Source organism: Symsagittifera roscoffensis, chromosome 8 (assembly GCF_963678635.1).
Source record: "Symsagittifera roscoffensis chromosome 8, txSymRosc1.1, whole genome shotgun sequence".
Classification (NCBI taxonomy): domain Eukaryota; kingdom Metazoa; phylum Xenacoelomorpha; order Acoela; family Convolutidae; genus Symsagittifera; species Symsagittifera roscoffensis.
The window spans coordinates 7,005,253-7,019,884 of NC_087069.1; the positions used below are offsets into that span (position 1 = coordinate 7,005,253).

At 38.8% G+C, this 14,632-nt stretch overlaps 1 protein-coding gene across 2 annotated transcripts in view; it reads left to right on the top strand.

Moving 5' to 3' along the window:
• Nucleotides 1-14,632, top strand: part of LOC134853292 (selenoprotein M-like) — a 413,832-nt gene that overhangs the window by 295,654 nt on the left and 103,546 nt on the right. The window contains exon 1 of one of the 2 annotated variants that reach the window (XM_063869264.1): nt 11,005-11,008. The exons of the other annotated variant lie outside the window; for it this stretch is intronic. The gene's annotated coding sequence lies outside the window, so the exon portion shown is untranslated. Of the gene's footprint in view, nt 1-11,004; nt 11,009-14,632 lie in introns of those variants that run through there. 2 annotated transcript variants of the gene reach the window in all.

The following is a 14,632-nucleotide window of genomic DNA, read 5'->3' on the forward strand; positions in this document are numbered from 1 at the left end:
AGTATTTTGTATTGATTTTCCTTTATAATTGTATTAATTTTGAATAATTTTTTTTATTAATTTATCGAATTTAGATATCGCGTGTTCTTTTCATTTCCTCCTCGGCCGGGCTTCAGTATGCTCCTTTTTGGTGCTACAGAGGTTACTGGTATCAAAATTTTTCGATCCGATCACTCAGTTGTCGGGGTGCTCGGAACTTTTTTATACGTATGTTAATACGTGGGAGGTTGAGATGTTTTTTGATATCTCGAGCTCTATTCATTTCCTTCTCCGCCGGGCTTCAGTATGCTCCTCAGTGGTGCTGCAGAGGTGACTGGTATCTATAGTTGTGTTCTTCGGAAATTTACTGCTGCATGCACTGGTAATGTATCTATATCACCGCTTCGCGATCTTCAGACGATTAACACCAAAATTTATGAAATCAGCCGATGGAAGAATCGAATTGAAACCTGTCCTGTCAGTATCTGCAGCTAATAGACAAGAGTTTGTAGAACAGGGTTCTAAGATCCGAGAGAAATTTATGGTACTTACTCAAGACGAAATCAACGGACAAGTACCGAAAACATATTCGCGAAGGACCTCAACCTGTTTGTCTGTGGGACTATCAGGCAGAAGACCGGACTACACTATTGATGTTAACGGAGATAGAGAGGAGAGCAAAACCCAAATTTGAGCAGTTAAAATTGTACCTCATTTAATACACCATCATTTTCATTCTAACTGACGAAGTGGCTTTTATAAGTTATTAACCTTGCTTCTCCCTAAAAAGAGAGAAAAAATTGTATCATAAATTCAGGGACAACCTTTTGCGTATATTTGAGCTCCACTTTGAACCATTCAACTTTATTTGCCAAATTCTGCAACTATATGAGTTACGAATGTCGTTTATCTATTTGAATAACAATTAGTTTAAATTGTACTGGTGCTATCACCTCTAAAAACTTATGCAATTTTCAATGCAGTAAATTGTTAAATTTTCAATGCAGTAAATTGTTAAACCTGCCCAATTAAAAGTAGTGATGTAACTACTTAATCATAAGTTCTTCCACAAGCCGCCAGGGAAGAATCAACAAGTATATAAGTGTAACATAGTGCTTCACACCTATGTTAGCTGCTAATCATTAATTACCATAATTGGTGCGATTTAGATTAAAATGTCAATGCCATGTTACGTCAATGATAAAGTATTAAATCTATTTTTACTTAATGCAAACAATCAGGAGAATGAAAGAATGAGAATAATTGGAGAGCCATTACAATCGAGGAGCTCAAAATAGTAATTGAAACATTAATACTCACTTTTATTAATCGATCAGCTTAGACTCTAGAGAAAGGGGGTAGCCATCACGAAGCACATCCCTGAGTCGAAGATATTAAGCCTAGACCGCACATCCATAACAACATACTTCATCACTCTAGACTACAAAAGTAACACTTATCGATCAAGCGTTTATAGCCATTGACGGTATATTACATGCAATTGGGTACAAGGCAATTTTTCCCGTAAATAAATTTTATCACTGAATAGTCAAAATTAGAAATGGTAATATAGGTTTGAATTTCTTTGCGTTTACGGCACGCTTGGTCTGGAGGTAACGAATATGCCTGGGACGGCAAAGATCCTGGGTTCGAAACTGACAGGACAGGACCTGATTTTTTTCAAACGGAAAATATTCCGTTTCAAAAAATTGTTCCGTCATGATTTGTCTGCTAATGTTTTGTCGGCCTAGTTGCCACATCATAGAATTGTTTTTTTAAACTGTGTACAGGTTGCATTGTAGTTACTTTTTGGGTTTCGGTTATTTTCTGCTATTTGTAATTTCACTAGCCTTGACTTCGTACATTTTCTTTACTCACAAAATTTATTCTGCCCAAATGATTTCGGCTTTTTTTTTTCTCGGCTAAGTGAATCAATTTTGAGTTGTTTCAAGGGAAATATATTTTTTTTTACTCTGGATCGCACGAAATACTAAAAATTTTATCAGAAAATATAGTTTTTCATATTAAATTTTCGGTTTTTTCCTTTTTTTGCGATTCATTGGTATCGACCTATATTTAATTGGCTGAATGGCCTCTTATCGCCTCTTTTGACGAGCAAAAAAATGTATCTGCGTATGTGTGGCTTGAGGGTTATGGGACATAATAAAGGTTTTAAAAGTCTCAAATCTTGTTGATTTTTTTTGTTGGTTTAAATTGTTTGTGCGAAGGTGTTTTCGGTTTTGTTACCGCCTGGTTATTTTCCTTTCGATGCTGATTTCGCATTTTATTGTCTTAGCGTCTTTTTTAAATACTAGCCCTTTTCAATCTGATACATCTAGTTTATTTCGATATTTTCAATTTTTTTCCGACTTTCTTGTTTTGTATCGCAAGTGGTGCGAAGCTGTTGTGAAAAATGTGACCAGCAAAACTTGACCATGAATCGAAATTAATCAGCTAAATGGGCATCTTTAGTTGCGACAAATTTTTGATTATTGTAAGTTCTTCTGTTCCTCGTGATGCTTGTAATAGTTTAAACCAGTAAAGAATTTTCTGGAAGATCTACCACTCTTTTTATTGGTGTTAAAATCATTTAATTGTTGTATTGCAAGTTTTGCGCAAGAAACTAGCAAAAACTATAATAAAAAATTGTTTAAAGATCAAACGCAGTGAAGACTCCTAAATACGTCGTGGTGATTTTCTGTCTTTTTTCAGGAAAAACTCTTAAAAGTTGTTTACGCTAATTTTTGTTATTTCTTTTGGTTTCCTTTTAAGCTCAGTTTATTTGTAAACTTGTAATAAATGTGTAAACGTGTAAAGTTCACGAAAAACATGATCGACTTCTGGTTTCAAAAATGAAATTCAATTATCAAATTTTTCAGCGAAATAAAAATTTTACTTTGTGATCCAGTTTTCTCAACTTGGGTTAATTTTATCAAATAAATGTCAATGATAACTTGTTCTTAAAAAATGAAAAGACCATATATTTTTTTACTTTGAAACGCGAAAGTTATTTTAAAAACAAGTCAGTTTTTTTTATTCCCTTGCGTTCATGACTCTTTTCCAACTCTCTGTTGGCTATGTTCTTAATTTTCACCAAGGGCTTGAAAGCTTGTAGCTGTAAAAATAAGCGAAATGAAGAGAAAGTAAACATCGATTATTGTTGAGTTGCACAAAATCTCGAACGAAACTCAGGAAATTTTTGGTGATTCCGATTACGGACAGAAATGGGTGAAGTAAGACACACTTTTTGACATCTGCGTACGTTTACTGGTTCGCCTTAAATTATTAGGCCATAGTTACATCAGACCTCTTCTAATTTGGGGTTGCATCAAAGACAACCTTGTGAAGTTTTGTCACAACGTCAAGTCAAAACAGAAAATATTTTGAGAGTAACCGAGAAGATAGCAGCTGTTTAATTGTCAGTGTTTCATTTTGTTTAAATGTCTGAATATGATCTGTTTATTTAAATAGCATCTATTTTTCAACCAAATATAGGCTGTGGTTTTTTAATTAAAAGCCACAGTTTTAATTTGTCTATATAATAATGAACTTTGGACTCAATGCACATGCAAACATAGAGTAACGATCCGTTTTGCACTCGTTATCAAGTTCTCATAATATCAAGTTCAAACTTTGAACTTGATCACTCAGCGTCTGATGTTTGATAATATTACAGCATGTATTAGCTTATATATCAAGGCAACTAACAATAGCTTCATGTGGTAACAAGCTAATCTTTACGTAAAACATAATGGCTTTTGTGTAGTTTCCCAGCTGAACTCAAGTTAATCTTTTGATGATTTCAACTCTCGAAGTGGTGTTCTTAAAGAGTTAATTAACTTATTTCATATCATTAAGTGAAAAGTGGTTGCGAAAAGGATTTTTAATGTGGTGCTTAGAAAAAAAATGAGTTGAATGCTAGAAAAATACGACGACAGGCCATGAAGACGACAAGACATAAAGACGACAAATAAGCGTTATTGCATGTAAAATGAGCAGCTCGAACTTAAAACGGTTTAAATTTCTCAGAATAGTGAATACATTTACTTGAACAAAAAAAAAGAAAACTAATTTGCGCTAACAGCAAAGGAACAAAGGAGCACCAGACCAGAATTGGGAATGTAAAAAACGTAATAAACTGCACAAGACTAGATGGCCCGGCTGACAATCATAGAGGCGTTTCCTCTCATGAGGCACACTGAGAGGCTCTGGAGAAGGCGAACTGGGGCAACACGAGCGTCACGTGAACCAGAACGTCTGGCATCAGCGAGGATAGCAACTGACTTGAGGGTTTTGATAGCTAAAGCGGACCAACCCCCGAGCGTTTCGACTGCTAACGGGAGAAAACTGATTCCTTGTTCCTCACTGTTTTTCTCGTGTTTCGGTTTGCGGTCCTCAGCAACTTCCAGGGACGCCCCGGGGGTCTCCGCCGCACGAGAGAGAAGAGATAACTGCAGCGGGGATGTCACGGTGACGTCGAAAGCAGCTGGGCGACCAGCGCTCCAAGTAGGGATAAAAATATCGCCGGGTTTGGACCGTTCTCCAGGGATGAGGTTCCGTTGCTCCTTGATGGGGGCTAAAGAGGCAGCCGAGGTAGCATTGAAAATAATGTCCCGTAGTCTGTCGTGACGGGAGATCCGGCCACCACTCCCCCCACAAGCGACAGCGTGGTCCCCGAGGACGTCCAGAATGCCAGACGAACACGCGGGGCACCTACGAGCAGACGCGAACACAGGAAGACCAAGGCGGTATCTGACAGCAGCTTGGAACTCAGCAGGTAGCAGGTGCAGGCCAAGACCTTTAATGGGGACTGCGGTAAGCCAAGCGCCGGCGTAAGGCAGAGAGAGCGACTGAAGACGAGCTTGCTCGCGGGAATCGGGAAGAGACGAGAAGAAAGCGTTGTAGGTGGCCTTATCGAGTTTCTCTTGGAAAGCTTCTTGAGTAAAACCGGGAGTGTTAACGCTTCCAGACTGTTCACGGAAGTCGTTCGAGGCACGCAGGAACTCCGGCGTATCAGTGATGTCGCATTCGGTTAGAAACGAGACCAAATGAGCTGACTGACACGAAGACCCTAGGAAGGCAGGGATGTGTTGGTCGCGAGCTTGCCGGACGCCAAGTCCGCCATCTTTGATAGGCAGGGAAGACTGGGACCAGGCAAGATCAGGAACATGTGAGCCAACTATGACAGAAAGGGCATCGCGGAGGAGTTCATCAAAAACTTGCAGGGAAGCTGCGACAGGCTGAGAAGGCGGCTGAGTCCGAAGAGAGTACGTCAGCTTGGGAGCAGCAAGGCAAGTGCGAGTGATGCCAAGTGAGAGCTGGCGGTCATCAAGAAGAGGTAGCTTTTCAAGACATTTGGTGGCCTTCGAGATGCGTTTGTCCAGGACTTTAACTGAGAACTCAGTATCACCAATGGGGGCGCCAAGAAGCTCGAAGCCATTAAACGCTGCTCTCGGGATAGAGACGGGGATGGAGGAGAACTCCACAGGGGCCCACAACTCACACTTACTGTGCTTGACTTTGAGGCCGAGATGCAAACAGTTGGAAGTGATGAGTTCGAGAGCCTTGAGCAAGGAGTCTTCGTCGCCGGCACAAATCCCATCATCAAGGTACCAGCAGTTGAGGGTGAGGCCGGGGACTTCCGACTTGAGAGATTCGACTAGAGAGTGCAGGGTGACCGCAAAAATGAGAGGCCCTAGCGGATCCCCCTGTTGAACTCCTTTCTCGCTGTTGAGAATGACATCCTCGAACAGCAGATGACTGTTGGTGACCGTAGGTAAACTCAACAAAGGCGGAGAGACCGGGAAGACGGTTGCGAACTTGAAGGAGGATCTCGGTGCGGTCTAGCGTGTTGAAAGCGTTCTCAAAATCCACTGTTAAGACGCCTTGGTGACCATGTTCCGAGCACTTTTTGACTGTCATTTTAGTAGCGTGGACGATGGCTTCCGAGCCACCGCTGGTAGCGACTCCAAGCTGGTGAGTACACAGAAAATGAGCCTTCGGAGCACTTCGCCGACCGCAATAGGCCGGACACCACCCTTGGGTTTAGCGGTGGCAAAGAGATTCGCGCTGCACAGCCACGGAGAGAGACTAGAAGGGGCTTGCCCGGTAGCGAGGATATTAACAACCCTGTTGAGAGACTCTAACGTTCTGGCAGCAGTCTGAGGAGTGGGGCACTCAACGGCGTGAACAAAGTGCTCAGGGAACCAGCGCGAAGGACCGGCAGCAGTGCCGCTCGGGAAACTTTTGAGAGACTTATGAACGAACTCAGATTCGAATTGGTAGGCAAGAGGGGATTCATCCCGGCCAGAAAAGACAGGAGGGTCAGCGGAAGGATGAAGACTGCGAAGGTCCTTAAGCGACTCGTCACTTTTGGACACGAGGCCATCGGAACACAGGGCTTTAGCTGCTCTGCCGAACTGACCGAGGCCTGCTAGCTCTTTGGCTCTGCGGACATTAAAGTCAGGAGAAGGTTTGCTGTTTTTCTTCGTTCGCTCTTTAGGTCCTTTGGTAGCGTTAGACCAGAGGTCCGAAATATTGCCCTCCTTCCAGGACTTGATTCTTTGGCGAATGTCTCTGCAGTTATTAGCGGCGTGAGACTTGCCTCCGCGGCGAGGGGCTTTCAAGATACATTTGGGGAGCATGAGCAACCGAGTCCAGTTTTTCAGATTGTCCGGAGCGGTGGCGCAGTTGTCAAGGGCGTGACCAACAACCTCAGACCACTCGTTACGAAGAGAAATCGGAACGAACCGGACAGTGTCAACTCTGGAAGACATGACGTCAGAAAGATCCGGCACAGCGCTTTCGGCGAGCTCAGCCGAGATCGTCATACTTGACATCCCTTGAGAGAGGCCAGAGCTAACAGGAGCATCCCGAGAAGGAGAACTCGTTAAAGCGACAGAGATAGGACTGGAGACAGGAGGCGCGAGAAGGCAAATAGGACCGCGAGAATTCCGGCCTATCGGAACATAACCATCAGGGAGCCGGAAAATTTGATCAAGGTTGACCCAGGAGTCATAGCTTTTATTCCAACCACGAAAGTGAGCAAAGAAGCGATCGTTGTCAACTTTGAGTATAGAAGCATCATAGATACCGGAGGTTAGGTCCGAGATGGCCACAGACGACCCGACTAAGATCTCCGCGGCGTTAACAAATCTGAGCAACTGAGTAGGGTCGACAGCCGGGCCAGGATTACTTTCAATATCACCAGCGCATAAAAGAAGGAGCATAGAAATGTTATAAAACGACAGCTTTGAGTTGAGTTTAAACTTGCGTGACCGCAGTTCTTGTCGTGATTGTGGATCAGGTTTCTCGTTTTCTCAGAATTGTAATCTAGAGAATTCCGTGTAGTGTTGTTTTAGAGTCCCACCAAAAGCGGTTGTCGTCTTAGCAACTGTCGTCTTATTGACCGGACTCCGTTGAGTTGGTTCATAGAAAAGTCTGAAGGTGTAATCTGTAATTTCTGAACTTGCATGCCCTCCTCAGAAATTCACATCTACAGGAAAGTTCTTAGAGGATTTTGCATTATGTACAACATAAAATGATACCCTTCCATCCACAACTGCGGAAGAAGAAAAAACTACGTTCGGGATAACTGGTCTGTCATTTTCCTTTTTAATCGCAGGTTCTTAGAATTTCAAGAGAGATCTATTTGAATAATATTTGATTCCTGGGTAGTGCAGAAGATTTGACATGCATTGTTGTAGCGGAAGTCGGTTAGGCTGTGGTAGAGTTAGAGCTAGAGGTCAAATCATAGCTCAGCATCACACGCTATCAGCTTCACACGCTATAATAATCATGGCAGGGAACTGACGTTCTGAAAGTTATCGCCTAACTATTATGCTAAGTGCTTCCCACTTCATTTCACATCTGTTTTGATCTATTTCGATCTTTTGGAAGTTATCGAACTCTTTTGATGTTCTTAGGCAGCGGTAAGAAACTGTGGCATAAGTTAGGTTTTCTAAAGAGATTTTAGATGTTCTGCATGTAGAGAGTCGAGTTTGACATCTTATCAAAGCCCTTTTAAAAGTTTTTCGGTTATTTTTTTCTTGCAGATTTTTGAACTTTCCTTGCAAGGTAACTATGCCTTAACCTTTATGGTAGTTTTAAACAAATTAATGTCTACTTAAGGTAGATCAAATTTACTTCAAGGGTAAGTAGGTAGGTTGTTTTAAGGTCTTTTTTAAAGTATAATTGCGTGTACAACCATATCAAGCTAACTGCCAGCGTTTTAAAGAAATTCTTCAAGCTCCTTGTATTACTGTCAGTATCTGCTATAAACGATTCACAGAATCATTTTAGTACGAGCTACAGAAAATTAGATCAAATCAATGAAAACGTTTAGACGTGATTTAATTAATTGTCATATATTTGTTAACTTTTTGTTTTCTTATTTCGATGCAAATGCACTTGCTTGTATTGCGGTTTTGTTTGCAAAACATTTTGTAACTGCATAGCTCAATTGGTGAAAAAATATAATTCGTTTTGCGGGAATCAATTCAGATATTTTGATTTTGTGTAAACTCGTTTCACGTTCTAATTAATTTTCGTTTCATAATTGATCGCACATAACTGCAGTCAGTGCAAATAAGTGGTTATTTTGTAAGTTATTGTTGAATTACCAGTTAGTTAATTGCTGCTCAGAGTGTTTATTTTCGACTTTTCAAATGAGCATTTTTGACGGATGTTTTCTTATGACGGAATTTTTTTTGACGATATTTCGACTTTTTAGTTAAGCATTTTTGACGGATGTTTTCTGATGACGGATTTTTTTTTTGACGATATTTCGACTTTTTAGTTGAGCATTTTTGACGGATGTTTTCTTATGACGGAATTTTTTTTATTTTTTTTGACGATATTTCGACTTTTTATTTAAGCATTTTTGACGGAAATTTTTAAACCACTGGAAAAGTATTGTTATCTAGTGCTAAGATGTAAAAATAGTTTCGCCTGTTGTTATTTTTCGTAAAGTAACGTGGCTTTGAAATACGTAATTTGGCCAATTTAGGATGAGCAACGCTCGACATAAGTGCGTTCTTATAACATGCGTTAGCGGCTGATTAAATCGTTTCAAACCGTATTAAGGACCGCTTCTTATTTTCGGGAGTTTTGGCTTACAAAAATTCCAGAAACATTCGCCTTCTTTGGTTTCTGCTCAGTTAGCACCCGAACACTAAGGCCCGAAATTCGATTTTGGCGACCTCACGATATGCCGGAAACGAAAAAAGCGATAAGCTACATGTTAAAGTTATTTAGAGCGTGCATTGATGAAAAACGATAACGATCGAATACGAGAAGACTTTAAATGCACGAAGGTCTTGACCTGTCCTCTGATTGACTTAGCAACAATTTGAAGTCATGGCATCATTACTGATTCTACTTTGACGAAAGTGACGTAAAAATTGTGTTCGGGTGGTTTTTTCATGCAAATTTCGATTTCTATAAGAAATTTTAGATGTTACCATTTCACACTACAATCTGAATGATATTGATACCCTGAGCTGAAAGTTAAAGAAATTTTATCGCAGATATTTTTTTTCCAAACTGGGGTTTTAAAATGATCCAGGTGAGATTATTGTGAAGCATTTTTTACGAGTTTTATATTAATGCGTAGCGTAAGAAGCAATTAATGCCCGCTCAAAAATGTTTCCTAGTTTAAATGAGCCAGCTGCTTGAATCAAACTTTGCGAAAGAAAATAAGAAACATCAATTTCAAAAACATCAAAGCTCTGTCAATGTTCTCCCAAGAGTTGCGAGTTTAGCCTCCAAATATGACCAATCTTTGTAGTTTTCTAGATAAAACGTTTTTTTTTGTTTTTTTTATCGAAAAATTTACAGATAACTTGTATTTAATTTTTTTTCAAAGTTTGAAACTCCTAACCCCGTAGTTGGGGCTGTCAGAAAATTCTCAGGAGTTGCGAATCTTGTCTCCAAACATGATTTATTAAATCTTTGAAGTTTTCGCGATATGACGTTTTTTATTGTTTTTTTTTCAGTTTTTTTTTCGAGAAAATTCAATTTAAAGTTTCTCAATATATTCAAATCCCAAAGCTGGAGTTGATACTGTGAGAGTACTCTCATGAGTTGCAAATTTTGACTTCAAATGCTCTAACTTTCTGAGATGTGACGTTTGTTGTTTCTTTTTTTAATGTTCAAAAAATTTAGATATGAAAGTTTTCACAAGTTTCCATATCTGTAGTGAGGCTCTGTCAGGGTACTCACAGGATTTGCGAATTTCGCCAGCAAATATGACTGCTCATGTTTTTTTTTTTAGTTTTTGAGATATGCCGTTTTTTGTGATTTTCTCAAAAAAAATTTCAGAAAATTTGAATTTAATTTTCAAAATTCGAAATTCCCAATTCTCTAATTGGGGGTTGTCGGGCTACTCTTAGGGGTTCCGAATGTGGCCTCCAAGTATGACTGCTTAATTGATTGTAGTTTGCAGGTATGACGTTTTTTAATGGTTTTTTCAAAAAATAGTTTGAAAGCTTAAATTTGAAGTTTCTCAAAATATGAAATTCCCAACGCTGTTGTTCGGTACTGTGACGTTACTCCCAGAAGTTGCAAATCTTACGTAACAATTTGACTCTTCGATTGCTTTTATTTTCCGAGATATGACGTTTTTATGTCACTTAGAGTTTTTCAAAGAACTTGTATTAAAAAAACTTAACAAAGTTTCATGGCTTTTCAAAATTTGAATTTAAAAGTGCTTACAAACTTGTAATTGGTTGCCGTCAGAGTACATTCAAAGAGTGCAAATTTAATTTCAAATACACGCGGTTTTTTATGAGTTGTTAAAAGTTCGAAGCACCGGAGGTGCGTTACCCGCTAGTTAACCTGAAATGCTACAGTTTTTGTCCGATTAAAATGCTCAAGGTCCCCGATATTGCCAACAATTTGGCATTAAACTATGAAATGTACAGAGGGGAACTCGTCTCTACTTTGCGCCATAATTACCGTTTTTAAGGGACAAGTACCTTGATGAATATTCTGACAGTAAATCTTTTTTTTCGAAGTGTTCTTATTAAATTTTGATGATGGCTGACCAATGAATGATGTTTAATTGTTTTCCATGTATGAGTTTTTCATAGCCTTCAAAATGTTCAATCGAATGAAGACATATTCACCGCCCTTGAAATACGAACGAATATCGATTGTTAGCTATTTTCTCTTGATTTTCAGAGAATGAGTAATTTAAATAAACATCTTTTTGACCTCAACTTGATAGCCTTGTGTCGGATTTTTAAGCAAATTAAAAGGTAAAGATGATTAAATTGCATTGAAACGATAAATTACTATAAGTATGCTCACAAATTTTTTTAAAATGTATTTTTACAGGTGTTTTTATTTCGTTTTATACTCAAAAATCATTGATTTAAGGCGTCGAAAATTTGGACGGATGTTAAACTCTGAATAAAGTTGAATTTTTGCTCAAACTGAAACAACTGAAAAACTGAGATGAAATATAGCCCGCGATGTATAAATGAAACTTGGTCGCTTGATCTGGTTTCTGTAGTCCAGCCCATCAAATTCAAACTTGCGAAATACATCAGTCGCTTTCAAAAAAGTGAGCAATAACAAGAACGGTTCCTTGACATAAGAAGAATTGATTTGAGTGCTGTCAAAAGCTTGTGCTTGACCATGTACATAATAGATCAGGGGCGGATCTAGGATTTTCTCGATGGGGTGAGGCTCTGGATTTTCCAAAAAATGTTCGAAATTTTTTTCGGTTTTTTTTTCAGGTCGACCGAATTGATTCCGAGCGCTCTTAAAATTTTGGAAGTCCTATTTTGACAAAAAAATTCTGCGCCGCTGGGAAATATTTGAACAAACTGGTCAAAATTGCAGTTTTTGGAATATTTCGACCAAAAATTTATTTTTTTTTGGTCTGCGCTCTCCTTAAAAGTTGGCGCCTCTAAAAAACTTTAAGGGTTGGTCGGCCGAAAGGGGATGTCTCAAAAAATACCAAAAGGTTGAATCTTTGGTTAATGAGGGGCTCGAATACCTCAAGGAAAAGGCTTCCGTGCCCATACCCCCCCCCCCCCCCCCCCCCAAATCCGCCCCTGTGGCAGATAATACTTCGTATAAACAGTCAGTATTCAAATTGTGGTAATAAAACTATAGAACCTAACAATTTGGTGTACAATGTTCAGTTATAAATATTGAAATAGTGTGAACGCCTGAAAGTCTTGCTTTACAAGCTGTCTTAGAACTGTTTCTTTGTCTGAGTTCTTGAATCGCTCCTTCTTTGGACAACTTCTTGCATCTTATTTCAAACTATTCAAAAATTTCGTCAATCTTTTGTTGTTTTAAATTTGTTTTGGATCGTTGAAATTGATTTTTCCAGCTTTCGCACATCACTATAAAGAACCTATTTTATTCAAAGTTTTTGCGCCGTAGGCGGTTTTTGAAAAAAAAACAAGCCAACAATTTGGCTGGTCATTGGATAGAATATTGCATTTTTTCGGCGTGCACTTCCCTTCTAATTTAGTATACATTGGCGTCGAAGGCGTCTCAAGAAAAAACTTTGAGTTGACCGGCCGAAAATTGATGCCATTAAACAATATCAAAGGGGGATCCTTTTGTTGGTGAGGGGTGGAATCTCTGAGGGGTGGGGGCGTCCCCTCCTTTTACTCGGCTACTGACTCGAAGCCGCAAACATTACGACTGCTTTCTAAGGTGTTCGTTTAAAATATTTACTGAATGAAATTTTCACAAACCAACGAAAATATTCAAAATTTGTTTTTGTTTTTATCCTACCACACTGTGCAGTGCAAAGTGAATATTTATGCATATAGCAATATAGTATTAAAAGGACCACTGCGCATTTCAATTCAATTTGAAACGCACTTCTAAGACGAATTAAAACTCAGCTTACGTGTTAGTAGCACAAAATATTATATTATTGCTATCAAAAAAGTCGAAAATTTTCTGGAGAAAAAAACTACGCGACCACAATCATTCTGTCACTTTTTTATGTACTCTTCTTCATTTTCTGTCACTTTCTGCATTAGCTAAAAACTTGCAAAAGTTTGTTTTGCTCGTTATCAGTTTTACTCTTCTGGCTTTCGAAGGTAACGACGGAAAATTTTTACCTCGGGATGGTTTTTTTCTTCAGACAACTTAAGATTTTGGGCATATTTTACTATATCTTCCGAAACTTTTCGGTAAAATAGATACTTTACCTGTGATATTTTTTGTGAAGTTATAAGGATTCAAAATTTCCAATTTGTGTTATTTGGGACTCTTTACGCGCGATTTGTTTCGTTCCGAGGTTAAGCGGAGAAAAAGCGTAAGCGTAAGCGGCGATTTAAACCTGCTGAAAAATCGTTTTAATTTTAATCGAGGCAAGCGATTTTTCTAAGTAATACATTACTATCTGCTAAAATATCTCTTTGTTCTTTAAATAGCTCGTGGGGGGATAACTTTTGATACGAGTGTTCTTGTTGTTCCTTCCGACTTTCGAAGAAAACTGAATATTTAGGTTTTGTGTGGGTTTTTTAATTCAGTCAATTTTCGGCGATCAAAATAATAGTTTTTAACCATTTTTTTGCTCCATTGGATATTTCGACTCCCTGAAATCAAATTTTAATAAACAATTCTTACCTCCGATCATTTTTTGCAAACTTTTTGTATTTTGAAAATTGCCCATACTCTGGCCAAATTTATGCGCGCTTTGTAGATTTTGTTCATTTTGCTGAAAGCTTAACTCGATTTTTTAATGCGTATCGATTTATATCGCAAAAAATCGTTCCAAATTGGGTTGATGCTAGCTAATCGGTCGTAATGATTTCGTACGACTCAAATTGTAACACCTGATATTTGATTTTGTCCAAAATTGATTATTTTCCATATTTTTTTCCAAAGTTATTTCGATATGGATTAAGGGGCAGTCGGAGTTTTCAGGGCTTTGCCCTATTAAACGAACAGTCTTGTTTTCTTCGAAAACAGTCGGAACAACAAGCAAAATTTTCGACTGACAAAAGATTGCGAGGGCGCAATTAGACTTGAAGGTATGTTTACAAGTGCTCCTACTAAAAGTCCGTTAGTGCTTCCAGTCCGAATAACGTTGTAGTTAAGTAATAATGAAGAAGAAAATGCCGTCAAAAACAAAGCATGACCAGAAGCACAGTTGGACCAGTGTAGCAAACTCGCCTAGTTGGCCAAGAAATGTTATCTTGCAAGATTTAGCAAATTTCTTGCATGATTCTTGAACAGAAGATGCATTGTATTTGTTTTTGGATACACCAGTTATCCCCGTGCGACTCCGGGAAAAGTGATCAAATTGATAGAGAAAACTGCGTGTTTCCGCTCCTGATTGCGGAATTTTAGAGTAAAATTGGTTTTCTCAGACGCGAGTGTTTACGTGAGTAGATTGTTGAAACAGTGTCGTGAATGTATTGATGAAATCTGTTACTTTAACTAAAAAATGATTAAAAATAATGAAGATAGCCTCGCAGATCTCAAATTATATCCGAAATGTCTTTTTTTTTTAAAGTGGAGATTTGGAAAAAAATGTGGAATCTGCAGCAACAATGACCAAGTTGGTTGTTGTACGCGTTACTGCGTCACGAAAATTCTGCGGTAGTTTTCAGCATTATGGTCTACAAATTTCTCTAGCATATCCGCAACAGTTGCAAAATCGCTTCCGTTT